The sequence below is a fragment of the Punica granatum genome, chromosome 5 (assembly GCF_007655135.1).
Source record: "Punica granatum isolate Tunisia-2019 chromosome 5, ASM765513v2, whole genome shotgun sequence".
In the NCBI taxonomy this organism is placed as follows: Eukaryota; Viridiplantae; Streptophyta; class Magnoliopsida; order Myrtales; family Lythraceae; genus Punica; species Punica granatum.
In genome coordinates, this window is record NC_045131.1 from 25,032,556 (window position 1) to 25,045,811 (window position 13,256).

The following is a 13,256-nucleotide window of genomic DNA, read 5'->3' on the forward strand; positions in this document are numbered from 1 at the left end:
TTCGCACAGTCAGTACATCCACGTACAAGAACGTCAATTCACCAAATTTATCAAAAGACTCATTGTGGTAGTTTTCAGGAGGTTCTGAATCCAAGAATATCACTATCCCCACACTACAAGAAAAATTCTTTTTGGACACAGTAAAATTTGTTTCTAAAATCTATTTATTTATCTTTATAAGTATAAGAGGCAACCAGTTTAAATTTATAAAGGCAAATTAGTAACATTCAATAAAAACCACTACTTTGTATTGTTAGTGTTAATTAAATTTTCCTTCAATAGCAGATATAGCAAAAAACTTTGCTACTAAATTTGTCATTCAAGACTATGGTAATTGGCTCTATATAGTTTTTTTTTCAAAAATAAATTTTGTCAATATATTTTACTCTAAACTCTCTCACATCTTTATATTGTGTTTTGAACCGACTCAAACTTTTGACCTCTAGCACAATATTTTTAATCTCATGCCTTTACCATTTCACCGCCAGTGTATCTTTGAATTAAATTACAAGTTCAATTTATATATCATAATAAAATGTCAAGCTCTTATAAATATATGTAAAATTATTTATATAATTATTTTAAATTAACAAAATAATTAATATCTAATACTATTAATAAAGGAAATTCCCTGAGTTGCAACCGTTATTCAAATTCTCTCAATGTATTTCTTCCAAATATTATACAAATTGCAACATTGCTTCCAAACAAGAATTAACGAAATTGCAAAAACGCCCCCCAACCAATCCCCCACCCAACCCACGATCTGAGCTTCAGTTTCTCCCATTCTCTCTTCATTGTCTTCCCCAATGCTTTCCCGCTATGCCTGGCATCACCCCGTCTCGCCCTCTCTGACCGCGATGATCCCACGGATTCGACGTAGTCCTTGCCGGAGTCACAGCCGTTTCTCGATCCTTGGCTCTACTTCCAGCAGCTCTCTGCCCATTGCTTAGGCTTTTTCTCCTGACCGCTGCTCTTCCCGTGGAACCCGTAGCCGCGACTGTTCTCCGCCTCGCGGTCCGTGCATCCGCCACCGCCTCCATCACCCACGCTGAGCAGTTAGCATGTGGTTTCCTCTCAACCAAACCGTGACCTCTGTCTCCCCCCGCCCCGAAGACAGAGCTGCTTTTCACCAGGCCGGAATTGATGGAAAATTGCCAACTGCCGAAGGTTTGATCTTCAAATTGCTTTTACAATTGAAAATCCCTTTCTAATTTGCTGTTGTAATTGAGATTTTGGCTGGGTTAGGCCGTGATTTATGAAAAATTTGCAACTGCCAGGTACAGATTTTGGCAAGGGTTTGGCCGCTACTTCTTTGTTGGCGGCTTCCAAGCTGAGGGGGCTCTCTACTGCTGAGCCAAGTTCTTCTATTTCACGGCTCTTCAATTCTTTCTAGGTCAGTAGTTGTAAACTGAGTTTCTTAGCAGTTTTGAACTTCTGGGTCAGAACCCATTGATGGTTTCTTTTGCAAATACTTCCTCAATGCTGAGAGGAAGCCCGAAATGCGCTACTCTTGAGGTGGTCCTTCATTCTCCACAGTTTGGTGAAAATTCATGTCTTTTAATGGATGTTAGGTTCCAATGCCGGCATGATTGGTCTCTCTTTCCATATGTTTGAGTAAGTATTATTTGGATGACAATCATTAATAAGTTTATGTTTGTCTGTAGGCTCCCAGTTGAGTTGGGCGGGGTGCTAACGGTGATGCCAGCCACTGCACAGTGTTACAGCTTCTGGTCTGCTCACTTTGTTGCTCTCTTTCAGCAGACACAGCTGGGGCTGTCAATCTGAAGGTACTTCAGGAATAACCCAATACTTAAGATCATTTAGCGAGAACTTATGCGGAAAAAAAGTTTCTGTGTTTCCAGCTGCAGTAATAACTGAGTGAACATGCTGATTTGGTCATTTAGTAGTCGCTACGTTGTCCAACTGCAGAACATTCATCAGTGATTGATCAGGTTGCTTACGATATTAGTGTCGTGGTTCAGACAGAGACAGAGGCGAAAGGGAAAGCCAGATCAAGAGAGCTGAAGATACTGCGTAAAGCAAAAGAAAAGAAAGCTCAGGTTTGTTACATGGTTGATATCTCATCTCTGTCTGATCATCTAGCTAACATGTCTTCGTTGAATATATGCCAGCCCTCGATTGCTTCGTGTATGAGTGCAAACTGGAATATTGATTTAATCTGAATGCAAACTTATTGGTTTGATAGTTCAGTTTTGCATGTTATCGACTTTCTCATTTCACATACCGACCCATGTTAGAGTGAGCCAGTCAGTAATTAACTTATAAGTTCACAGAAATTAGTAACTCAAAAGGAAAAAAAAAAAAAAAAGAAGAAGTAAATTCAGTGGCCAAGGGCAATCTCTTTCCAAGAGGACAATGAGGAATTGACGTTCAGTTTCTCTGCTAAATTTAGTGGCAACGTGGGAATATTTTTTTTTTCTTTTTTTTTTGGGGCGTGACCTAATTTATAAGAAGGGGAGAAAATAGAGAACAAGAATAGTATGGACATACTCTAGGATTGTTCTACAGCAGATTTAACCTATTCAATTTTATGTTTCTTTCTTTTCCTTTTGCAATCTTTTATGCCTTTTGTTGCGATATCCAGTTCCATTTGTGAAACTTTGCTGGCTCAGGCAGTGGCTTCTGAAAGTGTTGCAACATCTGTTGGAGGGCCTTTTCTTTCAGTTAAGGGGCAGTTTCAACCTAGCGGTATTATATGGCAGATTTCCAAAGAGGTTTGGACTTCTCTTCATTAAGGATTTTTGCTGATTTACATCAAAGTGGCCATGGGTTTTCAAATGGATTGATGGACAACAACATTTAATGACAATTTGTTAGATTTGCACATGCATCTACTTCGCCAATGGTGGAAGCAGCTTCATCGAATCCTCTCAGTCCAACCACATATGTAAGCATCAAGGTCTGAGAAGGGAGTCCGTTCTGAGCGTGAACGGCTACCTCACTTTACTAACTCACAGCATTAGAGAACTGCAGATATCAGAACAACGGCCCAATGCTTGAACTGCATTTATCTCTGGGATGAATGGTGAGCTCTTTTGCCGGAGCGGCCCTCTTTGGTTGCACTGCAGAATGTTGCTATCAGCTATTAAAAACAGTTGTATGTAGTTTAGCATGCTTTTAGCTCGTCTTTGAGAATGAGCGGTAGAGAGGGAGGGAGGGGCAGTTTCCAGTTCATTGTCTTGCTTCCTATTTCTCGGCGATTATTTTGGTGTCCAAGAGGATCTCATTGCCTGTTAAATTTTGACATGAACATCCATATAACCAACTTATACCATGGGCCTATAAGAAGAGCACAGACTTCTAGTCAAATACTCGGTGCAAGGAGTATGAATAAGTAGAACAGAAATTGAGAAGTACTCTAGCAGGAACGCATGGTTGTCTGCTGCTTCTGCCATGGAACCTGAGGGACTCTGCATAGTTCATGTGTCTGCACCAGTTTCAGAAGCGTAAGGACCAAGTATACGCATCTGATTCATTGAAGGGAACAATTATGTTATGAAAGGCATCTTCCTTTACTCATTACTTCCCTTAATTATTTGCAAATGAATGAAGAACCAACACCCCTCAAAGCTCACTGAACCAGAGGGAGCTATCGCCCGTACTTTTGAAAGGACAAGCCCAAAGAGAGTAAAAGTCTAATGTACTGCAAATTTCCAATGTATAAAATACCCTATATTTTGTTTCCCTTTAAAGAAATAATACTCGCGTTGCTTACGGGTCTTGGAGCAAACTCGATTATTGATTTCTCAGTACAGACATTTACAGTTTTGCCTTGCACATATTAATATCGATAATCGTTTGTAAAGAACAGTCTAATGAAATTGCTAGGCAGCAACTCGGCATGCGCCTGTTATTCATTGCGATTAGATTTTTCTGTTGGGTGCATGCAGAGATGCTGCCTAGCAATTTCATTCAAATGTTCTGTTCATACGAATATAGGTAATAATAATACGTAGAAGCCAGAATTGTAATGATTTGTACTGGTAACTCAATAATCAAGTTAGCTCCAAGGCTAGTATTGAGCGCCTCTCTCAAAAACCTCCGTATATTTTCTTTTTAAAATACATCACTTGACATTTAGAAACTATATTGATCCCGATTAATTTAAGTTCGAATTAGCTCATTATGAAATAAAACTTTCTCAATGGTGATTTTTTTTCTTTTACAACTAACCCACATGCACTACGTGAGCTACGCACGTGCGTGATTGCTTTCGAGCCTTGGAGCAAACTTAGATATTATTTTAACATTCCAAATCGTTGCTCTCGGGTCTAGGAACAAACTAAATTATTAAATTAACTGTCCATTCATTGCATTATTTAACTGTTCATACTAGCCCTCAAGCATGCGTTTCGTGCGTGCACGATTGCTTTTGGGCCTGGAGGCAAACTCAATTTGTGTTAGAGCAACACTGCTTTTTGCATTCGAATACCTATACATGTCTTAATACAAAGGGCTAAACATTTGCTAGGCAGAATCGCGACTTGTACCAAAAAAAAAAGTGCACGTTCGCGATTTCTGCCTAGCAAATGTTTAGCCCTTGTATTAAGACAGTTGTAGGTATTCAAATGCGAAAAGCAATGCTGCTCTCACACAAATTGGCCTCCAAGCCCGAAAGCAACCGCATGCGCGAAATCTTGCTTGAGGGCTAGTATAAATATAAAAGTGAATCAAACATCTCACATATATAGTATTTTCTTTTCCTCAATATGGTAAATTTAAAGATTATTTCTATAAAAAAAATCATATAAAAAATTCATATAAAAACACAATAGATGATGTAAGATACACAATTATTTATTTAATATTTGCATAACGTAATTTACAAGTATACATAAATAAAATACATCTACTTTTGTAGAGAATAGTTTGAATATCCTTTAATTAATATCAAATAAAATTTCTATGTTTAAGAACATTAATCCTTCAAACTTTCAACAGTTTATCTGCTTTTTAGATAAAGTTTACTAAGTTGAAGGTACATGAGAATTAGATTTAGAGATAATTATATTTTACCTCTAAAAAAATATATAGAGGCAAATATGATTGGATTTGGAAGCAATTAAATCTTTTACTTTCTAAAAAAGGATCTAGAGGCAAATTTTTTATATGCCTCTGAATATATGTTTCTAAAAGTAATTTTTTAGAGTTGAAAGGCTTATTTGCTGCTAATATTTGTAATACAAATTTATTATTTATTAAGTATTAGTTTTAGGTGCTTCAAAGACGATTGAAATCCAAATAAGAGGCGCGTGTTGTATTTGTCTCAAAATAAGAATTTTAGAGATGTGTTACAATTGCCTTCCATTATTTGTCTCTAATAGGGGAGAAAATCTTAAACGATCCTACCTCACATTGACGTGGCAAGGAAGGATTAATAAGCAAAATTAAGATGCTGACGGATCTGATAACGAGCATGAGCTTGGTTACATGGGCTTGGTTCCATTGGGGTATTTCGTGTAGTACCAGGTGAAATGTTCAGTATTATGTCTCTGCAGCCTCTATCACTGGTCCCGGATTCTCACTGACCAAGCAGAAGATGTAGTTCAGACTGTTCGGAGGCCGCTGTGTATCAGTTAATGCGTGTTCTTATTGTAAATGTTCATCTTTAGGCATGCATGTCCATGCCTAAGGAAACAACTAAATATTAGGATATATTTTTCCATTAATAACATTCCTTAAAAGTCTTCTTATAAAATATTATTAATAAATTATTGTATATGTATCATTATGCCGCTCCAAATCATCTGCTGTGAATTTTAGAGTATTTATAGGGTATGTAAAGGATAGGTGGATAGGAATATATAATTTTATCAATCATTTGTGTATACACAAGCGATAATCCTTTATAAGGTCGGGAGAAATTTGGAAAAAGAAAGCCTTTTGAACATATAATAAAAGTAAATCTGATAAATAAATTTTATGGAGAAAAGGAAAAATAAAAAATAAAGTGATGGTTCAGATGGGTTTGGCCCATTGGGCCACATAGTGGGTCCGAGTGGCACCGGCCCGTTATCCTTCCACTACCGGGAGCGGGAGGTTTTCGCTGCTCTGTCAAGCCAGCCTCACGCTGTACCCTCCACTCTAGGGGCTGCAGAGCCCGGGCCTCCGCCCAGGCCACACATCCCAACTCTCGGCTTGAAACGGGCGGGCCAGTAGACGGCCGCAGCGGACCCGACACAATGTAACCAAGCCCATGTCCCATCAACTTTGATGCCCCCGCTCAGGTCACAAGCCCACGCTACTGAGCTCGGCGGTTGAAATTGAGTGGCAGTTAAATATAAACTTGTCTAAGCAGATTGCTTCATCCAATGTGGGATTGCGTGCTTGTATTCTTGGGAAAGGAAGGTGTGACAAAGTCTCCCTATTTGTGCATGCTCATAAATATATCGACACACACATATAACAACAGATTTCGTTATTCATGAGATCACGAAGTCGAATCCTCGACCCGGCATTGGCATGGTCTTGCCAGGAGGTGATTTCTATTATATGTTATCAGATTTAGTCGATGCCCTAAAGAGGATTCGATGAGCCAATTAAACACTCACACTCGATCCAGATGAAGAGGGTCCGGGTTCTGTTCTGATCACTTATGGAGCTTTTTTGTGCCATTCATTGATTTGCTTTGTAACCAGTAAAAGAATAAAAGGATTTAGCCATGGGGGTCCTGAAAGTGCTACCTAAGAGAACCAATACGTAGAAAGAGGTGATATGCAACAACAGACGGTCGTAAAACTGTACAGCTCCCTACCGCTGCTTTGGGATGAGATCCCGAGGCTATAACAGTGGATTCTGAATCCAGCATATTCGACAATATACTTTTCATGGTTTCGATAGAAAAAGGGACCTGAGCAGAACAATGGTCTTAAAGAAACAGGTTGATGAGAACTCATCATCTACTGCAACAATTGTCAAGCTTGTGTGTCCTCCAAAAATCTGCCGACCAGTTTCAGTTAGCTGGACTGAACACGATGCCCATTTTCACAACCGTGTATATGGAGTCAACTGCTTAAATGGTATCAGCTTAAATATCTGCAGATTGTTCTCGTGCTCTGGAAGTGAATGAGATCCTGCAGACTCTAAACACCAGACGTTCACCGAACATGACGTTCATACTATATATTCAAGACACCATAAGAAGCTACAGTTGATTGAATACCATCATTGTTTGGTGAAAAAAAATCGCAACCGAAGACATATTCGATCTGTTTTTCTCTACTTTCACTCTCTCCTGCTCTCTGCTTATACTTCTTCAGGTCCACTCACCCTTAGCTGGTCGATTCAACCTCAAAGTTAGAAATGGGTAATATACCCTTCCTGATTTGAAATGACAAACTGAAATTTCACTGCTTTATAGAATGAGAGCTCATATATCTCTCCAGTTAAACTTTAATTCCATGTGTGCTTTGCATATATATCTGAGATGAGTACACCAAGACATTCAAAACTTTATATATTAACTAGGAAATATCGATTATTTTGACCCAATCAAGCTGTCGGATAGGATGCTTTCATGGCTATACTGCAGAGGTCTTCCTTGGTATCGATGTCCCGAGCCATCCTAATACACCCTTCCTCTCCCCATCCAGTGCCCCACGAATTCTTCGCCAACCAATACTTGGTGCCATCATCATCTGTTCCATACCCAACGGCAGTGACCCCGTGGCTGAGCTCTGTCCCACATTCTCCAGTGAAAACTCCTCCGGCGTAAAACTGATAATCCGAGCCATTGGCACCAATAGCAACAGAGACCGGCTGGTCGGCGACCACCTTTGGAAGAGCTGATTCATTGTTCTCCGGTACATCCTCGTAGCCAGTGATACTGGCTGCATGGGATGCTGCCTTCGTTGCATTGCAGGTGCCATCGACTCCTTCATAGGGATAATTCACTTCGGTAGTGAGGCCTTTGTTTTCAATGATGAAATCAAATGCATTGTCCATGAGACTGCCTCGACTGCCCTGATTTTCACCTTTTGTATCGCAATCAACTAATTCCAGCACGGATAGAGAAACTAATCTTCCAGTTGTGATCTTGGCAATTCCTTCCATGGCCGACGCAGCGAAGAACGCCCAACAGCACCCTATATAATTTGGAAGTTGTAGATCTCGAATACAACTACTATTGAAATATGGGGAAAAGAAAAAACATGTTTTTCTATGTACCGCATTTGCCTTGGTCCTTGATCGGAGTCACTGATCCTTTCTTTCGCCAGTCAATGCTAGACGGAACAGCAGTCTCATTCTCGTACTTGAATGGCGACTTCTTGTATTGCCTAGAACTGGAGGATACCTTGTAGCCTTTCCAGTAAGCCCGAAATTCCTTATTTGTCAGGTCCACGAACTCATTGATCCCTAGCCAGTAAGTCTTGTTCCCCTCCCTGTTAAAAGACTATAAACTCCACATTGCTCTTGAAAACCCTGAACCGTTTTTGATCTCGACATCACTCATGTAGATACGGCCGTACTTGGTCATCCACTGTGCATGCCTGTCGAGCATGGACGGTGGCTCGTGAAGCAGCCGAGACCAGGATTGTGATGCACACAACTCCAAAATGGCCTCAGTTAGGTAAAACATCCTCATTCCGAGCATGGAAGCCATTGTTTTCTGGATAACTGTCTGGAAATGATCACAAACGAGCAAGTGAATGAGCAGAAACACCAGCAAAGGAAGGTATTTATAGGAAAATTTTGTTATGTGAAATCTTAAAATAACAGAGAGCCAATTGAATTGAAAGAGATTATGAACGTTAATTAGAAACATTCGTTCCATTAGAGGATACTGCTCTATTGGGGATGGGTCCTTTTTCTTTTTTTTGCTTTAAAGGTAATTCATCCATTAGAGGAAGGTCTCATAACACATCATAGCCTGTTAACATCTCCATCTCTAACAAAAACAGACACAGGGAGATCAGAGATGTTAACCGGCCCAAAATGATCAGAAGTAGCTGCCCATGAAGCTAAATTGCATGCAAGAAAGTTCAAGCGTCTAGGACATAAAGATACATCCCAATGATCAAAAAAGAATAGACAGTCAATAGCTGAATCAATAAGCAAAGCAAAGAGAGAGTCATCCTGCAGTACTGAGGTTTGATAAGGATAACAGAGAGCTCAAATCACGTCCATGGAATAGCCTGAAAGAAGCAACGAACTAGTCTATATTTTTTGGGCACAGTTGATAGCTTCTAGTGCAGCTGCTGCTTCACCTTTGAGAGGGTCGAGTTTGCTTGAGCGAAAAGTCCAAGCATGCAAGAGGAATCCATTGGATGAAGTGCAGGTAACTCCAATCCATGTATTGCGAGGCCTGATAGCAGTGTCAAAGTGGAAAATGAGACTATGGCCAGGCTGACTTCTTGAGGAAGACTCCAGGTTACATTCTCTCTAGGATTCCTTGTAGTTCTCGGCTCTTTTATTGGTAGTTTTTTGCTGCTTCAAGGGTATTAAGAAGTGCCACTGTTTCCCTGTTTGAATTCCTAGTTTGCCAAAGAAAATCCATACAAACAACCGCTTGGGGTAAGAATTTGTACTAGTCATTTCATGTAATCTGCAAAGAGTTGTTGATGCCCAATAGAATTTTGTTACAATCCACCAAAGAGGAAATTCCGAGAGATTCAATTCTGATGGGCCAAGAGAGCATAGAACACAATATGATGGAAAACGGGGCAAGAGAGGAATAGGTGGTCAGCACTTTTCGGAGCATTACGGCAAAGATAGCATTGAGAGTGAGAGATATGGAATCTTTAGAGCAAAGTGTCAAAAGTTGGGAGGGAGCAAGTGATGAGCTTCCATAAGAGAAGCTTGTGCCTTGCATGTATCTTGGCCCTCCACAATTTTGAACATGCGGTGGGAGTGAGAGGGAGGAATGGAATCTCTGTTTCTGATCAGTGATATAGGATGATTTGGTGGAGAGCACTCTATCGGAGGCAAGGGCTCAGGATAATCTATCAGGAAAGAAGCAAGAGTCTAACTTGATCTTAAGAACGCTCTAGAGAGTATTTGTGTCAAAAAATTATTCAAGTAGAGGGAGGTTCCAGGTTCTTGTTCTTGAAAAAAAAAAACAAGTAGCTAACCCATTATATTGTGAATTGACTCCAGGGCAGGAATCAGAGGTTTGAAGTGAGGGTTATTAGAAATCCAAGGGTCTACCCACATGTCGATGCTTAGGCTATTCCCGATACGAAAACAACACCCTTTGATCAGAAGGTCCCTAGTGCTGCAGTCTACTTTCCAAAAATAGGAGGCTCAGGAGTTCGGGGTGTGATGTAAGAAGGGAATGTGGTGGAGTAGTGAGCTCGAAGGAGATATAAGAGTGGGTCCCTTGGTTTGTGCATTGTACAAAGGATTTGAATGTACAGTCCCCTTTGTGTATCTATTTATGTCCTGATACTTTTTCGGTGAAGATTTATGTACTGACTGTTAGCACCTCATTTTGATCCACCGGTACTTGAAGATCATCAAGAGTTCTCGGCTAGGACCCTCCAGAACTCTAACAGAAGACGGCGAGTATCACATATGGAATTTTCTGGCGCACACAATTGATCCCGAAGACTAAGACACGAATTATCAATATTCGAATCGAAAGCAGTGGATAAAGAGGAACCTACATCTCTGTACCATTTTTTTCGGTGAGTATGACTACCTTCATGGATCCCAAAGTCAAGTTTTGTATTTTTAGATCAAGATTTGATGAGTCGGGGCATTTCAACACAAAAATGACTTCGAGAGCCCATTTGAGCAGAGAGATAAAATTCATGGGAATCGAGGTGTCCAAATAGTGAATAGAGCAGCTTAAGCATGGGATTTGTTGGATCATATCATGATCAATTTTGAACCTCAAATGGCGATTCCCATATTTGGCCTAGGAAATCGAGTTATGTTCGATTTGGCAGGTCACTCGTCCCAAGATTCAATGCGAAGGGAGAGTTATGAATTTTTTAGCGCACCATGCACAAAATGGTTAAACCGGGACGGATTCTGCTTGTTCAGGGAGAAAATCCATAAAAAAGTTCGATTCTTCTTCTTTTCAAGCATGGCCAACGTCGTTAGATTTCGATTCAGAAAATCAAAGAAAATGGGATATGTTTTAGGCTCAGTTAGTACAAAATTAAAGATTTCTTCACAGATAAGGACCAAATCACTCGGTTTCGGCTAGCTGTTAAAGAAAAATTGTTTCAAGTACTTTTCGAGGTCGACCAATCTTGAAATTTTACGAGGACATGCCCAAACCACATAGGGACAAAGAAAAATATCATATCGACTGAAAGGTTCATGAGCAGTTCACTAAAAATTCGGATGTCTAGGTCATCCCCATGAACCGTTGGTCCCAACCCTTCATCTTCTTCTTCTTCTTCTTCTTCTTCTTCTTCTTCTTCTTCTATGGCTGAACAAGGTGGAGTGTAAGCAACCCTTTCATGTCTTCCTCTTCTTCCGCACGCCATCTTCTTTCCTTCGGCAACATCATCCCATCACCATCACACCACCCATCCCTTCTTCTTCTTCTTCTTCTTCTCCATCATGCCATTTGTTGCTCCTCTCCCATCACTTCAAAAGTTGCTACTATCGCCCTCTTCCTTGTCCCCCTCTTGCTTTTCCTTTTTTCATTTTTGGCTAGGTAAGCAAGAGTGCAAGCATCTCCTAATCAGCAAACCAGAGCTCTTGCTCTCCCTCTCACTCTCTCATTTTTCTCTTGCTCTCGAGCTCTCTCTCTCAACTCCCTCCTTTACATGCCCCTACACATGTACAGAAAAGGTCCTCTCTCTTCTTTTCTCTTCCTCTGATCGATTTAGTCACCTTCTCCAACCCATCATCATTTTCTCCTTCCATTACCTTCGCTCCTACCAACATGATTTTCCATCACCACCACTACCATTTCCTTCACTTCATCATCACTCCTCTCCTAACAGCTCCTTTCTCCCACTCTCACTAGCCTTCTCTGATCCCTGCTCATTCCATCACCACCTGAACCATCTCCCTCACTCCCCTGACCTCTTCCTTCATCCTTTTTAGCTCACTCATTACCATTGCCCTCCCCTCCTCCTTCCTCGGCTCATCACCAGTGTGCGCACCCGAATTTTCATCTCGTCGGAGCACGCAATGCGCGCGCCCACGCAACGCGGCTTGGGAGTGTCCACCTTTCCGGGGACGCGCGACGGATGCACGTGAGAAGGAGTTGCCACTTGCCATTTTACGACCCGAAGGTCGAGGGCCGACAAGTTACCCGGGTCTAGGGGTACAGGGTACACCTAATTGCTAAGGCATATGGTCTGCGGAACCCGAGGTTCCGAATTCGAGAGTTCTGTTACGTGCGAGCCTATATCTCGCACGCCCTATCGGTACTCTAGCTTGTCTAGGCTTGCCATTTTAGTTCAATTACCGCTTAATTAAGTTCCGCTCATCTTACGCGTTTTGACACCGTAAATTCGAAAGAACACTCCGACCGTCCACTCTCCGACCGGGATTCTTACATGAATAAATGTACAACATATATCCTTACATTGTCCTCTCAAATAAATAAAATACAAATTATGACAACTGAATCCCGGTCGAATCGCGTTCGGTTATTATTCCACTCGTGCTCACCGTGTGGTTTGAAAAGACCGAAATTGAAATTAAGATGCTCGCTCAGTGTTAGGGGAATTGGACCCCGTGATCTACGATTGGGGCATTGGACCCCCTATGAATCGTGCCCTAAAGGATCGAGCTCGATCCGCATAACAAACAAGTGCAAGACTATTAACAAGCGGACATAAATAAACAAACAATGGGGTTTTGTTATTGTCGAATTTACATGAATTAACCAATTATTAACCGGGGTATCTTGGCATACAAATCCTACCCTAAAGCAAACAAAGTGGGTACAAGGTGCGAATCGATCAAGGATCGCCTCGGGAAGGTATTTCGCATTTGGCATTATTTTCAAGAACTTGACGTACGTGACGTCTGTTATCAAATCTTGTGTTTGTGGGTTGCTTTTAGAATTGTTCTATGTTGTGACACTACGGTTGTTACAGGTTATTACCGAACATTGATTCCGCCCGTACATCCTAGAACCTAGTGCCTATCCCACTATTGCCCATTTTGTCTTAGCCAAGTATACAATTAGTCTGGTATTTGTATTTTAAGCCAATCACCCGAACTAACTACCCGAGACTATGATAGAATAACAAAAAACTCATCGGTCGGATAGAGCGGGCTATGCAGATGAACCTGCGCCTAGATAGGTAGCCCATCCC

General features: G+C 41.0%; 1 long non-coding RNA gene and 1 pseudogene across 4 annotated transcripts; one reads left to right on the top strand and one right to left on the bottom strand.

The window, feature by feature from the left end:
- Positions 1-721: 721 nt before the first annotated feature.
- Positions 722-3,738, top strand: LOC116209372. 4 transcript variants are annotated; one of them, XR_004157204.1, is made up of 6 exons: positions 722-1,170; positions 1,281-1,396; positions 1,668-1,790; positions 1,933-2,063; positions 2,609-2,738; positions 2,842-3,738. It is a non-coding gene; the product is annotated as an uncharacterized LOC116209372 (long non-coding RNA). The 4 variants fall into 4 exon arrangements; XR_004157203.1 differs by having other exon boundaries at positions 723-1,170; positions 1,973-2,063; positions 2,637-2,738; XR_004157201.1 differs by having other exon boundaries at positions 724-1,170; positions 2,637-2,738.
- Positions 3,739-7,515: 3,777 nt separating this feature from the next.
- LOC116209164 lies at positions 7,516-8,626 on the bottom strand (annotated as a pseudogene).
- Positions 8,627-13,256: the final 4,630 nt, after the last annotated feature.